The sequence below is a fragment of the Amphiura filiformis genome, chromosome 3 (genome assembly GCF_039555335.1).
Source record: "Amphiura filiformis chromosome 3, Afil_fr2py, whole genome shotgun sequence".
In the NCBI taxonomy this organism is placed as follows: Eukaryota; Metazoa; Echinodermata; class Ophiuroidea; order Amphilepidida; family Amphiuridae; genus Amphiura; species Amphiura filiformis.
The window spans coordinates 19,326,965-19,331,753 of NC_092630.1; positions in this window are offsets into that span (position 1 = coordinate 19,326,965).

A 4,789-nucleotide genomic window follows, 5' to 3' on the forward strand; every position below is an offset into this window, starting at 1 on the left:
ACCAAAATCACAAAAGCTAAGCTTACGGAAAACTACCCAATATGGTGGTATAGGTGACAAGAAATACAATTTTTTCAACATTGCTGTAGTATGGTTGTGGTAACCTGTTACCTATGGCTTAATTAAGTTTCAGTGAAATAATGTCGCAAGTTAAAAATACAAAATATAGCTCAACATTGAAAATAGAAGCATTTTAACCAGTTCCTTTTTTGATAGTTGTGGAGCACCAAGTTCATGAAGTCATAAAAGAAATCAGGAACCACTTATTCCCATTTTACATATCAACTTTATTTCCCAAACGTGTTAGCAACACATATCCAAAATTTTAACGAAATCCGTTGATATTAAGCTTTCCAAAATGAAGTGAATTCAAATCATCAGTGATGTACCACCTTTTGGCTTCTACTTTTAAAAGCATGTAAGCTACGTTGATACCGATGCCACCAATAAAACGAGAAGATTTGCCCCTTCATTTTGCATACCACTTTGTCCAATTTTTTTTTGTAATTTCTTCACAAAATGCAAAAAAATGCAAAAAAAAATCAATGGGTGTAGTACCCCCTTAAGACAAAATAAGGCATTTTGCATGAATCTGTAGTATATACATTAGCTACATGTATTAGAATGGGGCTTCAACTTAATCAATACTGCTGTTTTCTTCGGGTTTTTTTTCAAAATTTTGCATTTTGAAAATACCAAATGACAATATGAATGACTTATCCTTCACTCTTAAGCAATTTATAAACAATTGTAATTGTTTACACTTTTGCTGGGATCACTGAATGGAACTTTAAAGGAGGAAATAGGAAAAGTGATCCCGCCCGCGAATTGAACCTAGGACCTCTGGTTTACGACTTGGCCACAGGAGCTTCAATATTAGGCAGACTGGGAATTCAACCTATAAACGGTCATTCAACCCTACCTGCTTCGTGCAAGTAATCTCATAATGGCTAGCCATTATGAGATGACTTGCACGAAGCAGGTAGGGTTGAATGACCGTTTATAGGTTGAATTCCCAGTATGCCTAATCACAAAGCTCCCTTGGCCAAGTAAAAGCTCCCTTGGCCAAGTATTTAAAGCGCTGGTCTCGTAAACGACAGGTCCTGGGTTCAATGCTCTGGCCGGATCACTTTTCCTACTTCCAGTGGCGGCACCATGAATTTTTTCCGGGTGGGGGGGGGGCATAGTGAATTTCAGGGGGGGTCGACAAATTTTGCGCAAAATTGCCGCAAAAAGTGGAAATTCACGTAATTTGGGGGATTTGGGCTCAAAAGTGGGGGGTAAACTGTGGGGATAAAATTCCCCTTGCCCACCCCCTCCCCCGTAGCGCCGCCACTGCCTACTTCCTCATTTAATCATGGCTCGACGGCGAAACTGACTAAACTTTCATCATAATATTTATACATTACAATAGTTGTGTTGCTTACATACATGTAGCATTTCTATCTATCTTTATGTATATCATGTAGCTTTTAACAGCTTACGTAAGTGTTTTACTCATTGAGTATACTTTGGAGTTTAGACCATCGTCAGAATATCAACATCTTGGTCAATATCGTATAGGAAATAATTAAACAGAGAGAACTTTGTCTCAGAAAATTATACCTTTGCTTTTCTAAAGCTTTAGCTTATCTTTGTAATCTCTATAAGACATTAATAGAATTTTGTCTGATCCTTCTAACAAGTTTCAAAACATTTTAAGTTTTCTTTGTCTTTGGGATTTGAAGATCTGCATTTCAGTTTCCTCCATAAAGCATTCACGATGTCACTCCATTCTCTGAGTACAGTGGCGATGTAGTCTTTAACATCTTCATCAGTTCCGTTCGCGAGTATCTGTTTGAGAGTAAAGTGTGCACAAAAATGTAATTGTGTTCAAGTGTTGGTCGTAGTAAAAAGAAATTTAAGGGTAGAGATATTGTTGGTCGAAGCAGCCAAAACAAATTTCATTATCTAAATTAATATATTATTGAAAAATAACACTTTGATGTTTTGCAAAAGTTCATTCTACAAATCATATACTTTGAAAACTTGCTTGATTTATTGTTGCATTGTTGTGAATGAGCTATGTACGTTTTTACAAAAGTGTTGTTGTTAATCTTCTCTAACTGAAGAACCAAATAAAGTATATCAGTGATATTTGAATCCACTCGCTATGAAATGATCAATGCAATTTTTGCCAAACCTCACTACCATTCGCAATGAACTACCAAATCACAACAGTTTAAAAAATGCAAAAATAGTCACAAATGAGGTGTAGCACAACCTTAAGGGACATTAGTGCAGACTTTTTATACTCGAAATCGTTGTTTTCTCCACCATAAAGTAGACATTTCGATGATAAAAATGAAAACACAAATTGTGCGTGTTTGTTTGTATGTTTACTTCATGTGTTTGCTTGTTTTATCACATACGACTAATAGTTAATCCAATTTTCTAAATATTTTTCTTTAAACGGCTGTACTTATTTTATTTTGTAGACAATTTGGCCAAACAATTCGTCGCTCGCAAGACATAGTGGCGTATCATGAAAATGGCCATTTTGAGATAATTGCATCTGAAGTTTTTGCAACTTTTAACCGTTTGTCATACATTGCCTGGATTAAAATGTCCCCTTTTCTTGAATGGATATGAGAATATAAATATTGAAGTTACATTTAATGTATAAAATACATTGTTGTCATTCACCAATTAATTGTAATTAGTCATTAAACTTATCCCCCCGCCAGTATGTCTAATTTTTTGAATAATTATTCTCCATTCAAAATTGACATAGGACATGTGATACGCCAGTATGTCAAATAATAGTTTAGAAAGAATATTATTCCATATATTTTTGCATTGTTCCATGTATTTTTGCATTGCGATATACCAAAATAGTGGTCACATATTTACGACATATAGTGGCGTCACTGATACGCCACTATGTCGCCCAAAACAAGGGGAATGTTGTACACAATAATTCCATTGAGTGAGATACGCCAAACCTAATCAGTGATAATACTTAATTAATTAATGACATGCATGTCATGAAAGTTTGTCAGAATGTAGAGCTTTATACATAGATTATGAAACTGATCTTATCTCATTTTGTTAAAAATGGCTCATACACCACTATGTCTTGCGAGCCAGACTGCAAAATTTCCCGTCCTAGTACAAGACATACCAGCCCCACATTACGACTATAAACATCACGTTGATCTAAAAATGCTATAAGAAAACGCTGTTTAGGAGAGAATTGGTTAACATTTTTGCCCTGATACGATTTTTTGCTTTAAACAGCATAAATTACTCGTTTTTTCTTAGGGTTAATCAAGGGCTGTTGATATTGTTTAAAAGGTGGTATTGGAGGCAGTATGAAAGTGCTCTAATCATGTTTTAAACAGATTAATTGAGTAGAGCAAAGTACACTTATCAATATGCCTTTTGTTTGAAGGAGATCGGACATACGGTTTTCAAAACATATCAATTTATATTTTCTTTATATCTTATTGTTTTTATCAATAATCAATATAGTTAATGAGCTAAAATGACTGGAGAAGCTCATTAACATATTATTTTGCTAAAAATCCATGCATAAATGTTCAGGGTACTTTTATTTTGCATACTTTTGCCCTGAAACTTGGTCAAAGTGTTCCTAATATGTTCTAATGTATTATATAGTGAAGCCGCCCCCTAATTTGCATATTTGCATAATTAATTAGCATTTATGCAAAGGCTGCGGGAAAAAAACAATCAATATGGCATATCGTCCCCCAAGTGAGAGTATGGATTTTGAAAAATAGAGTTTTAGGGCAGCCACTTACCACCACCCTACCAAGTTACACCCCAATATACCTCACCAGCTCCGAGAAACTAACTTGGAAGCCAAAGGCATTTAAAAGTTCACACAATACAAATGTATAAGACCCCATTATAGCATAAGGCAATTTATAAGTCATTTTAAATGATTTTAAATGTGACGTTTAAAATTTGTCTAAAACACAGGGAGATATAAAATGTAGGGATTTGGGTACTTTTTGTTCAATTTTCACAGAAATTGAAGGATTTTGACCCATGTTTTTGTTTGTCTGTTTAATTACCCCAGGATCGCTAAAACAAAGAATTATATTAATTAAATCACCTAATTTATAATTAATAAAGGCATGAAAGATAAAAGCAAAATATGCTTCATTTAGTTAAACAATGGTAACATCCCTGTTGTGTATAAAAAATAACTCTATACGACAATGCAAATCAGGATCAATTCATGGACTAAGCATGCTAAGTGCACAGGGTAATGCTGATTTCTCAGCGGATGGAACAGCCATTTTTTCAGAGGGGGTATGTAAATTAAACGGAACAGCCAAAATGCCAATGGGTATGTAATTTAATTATCGGTATCAATATTGACGTCACAGATTCGATTTGTCACTTGATCGTCAAACCTGTATTAGAAGGTGTCAGTTCTCCAGGAACTTACACAAAAATCCTGGCTACGGGCCTGTCGTCCCCTATTGTATGCCTAAACCAGCGACAGGCATGTGACGTCAGGTTTGTCCGCTGCCTTCAGTTGGTTTACTTTCGGAAAGGGTATCGGGATCGGCCGAAATGGAAATGGTCAATTGATATGATCCAAGCCTGCGTAATAATATGTATCGATTTCTATACCTGATATTCTGAAGTTGCAGAAGAGCTTCCATCCAATTGAGTTCCCAATGAGTCAGTGGAAGCATATTGGGAGATCTCCATATTAGGGCATTGGCAATCTGACATGATCTGTGACTTCTGCAATTAAAGTAATTTATAAAAA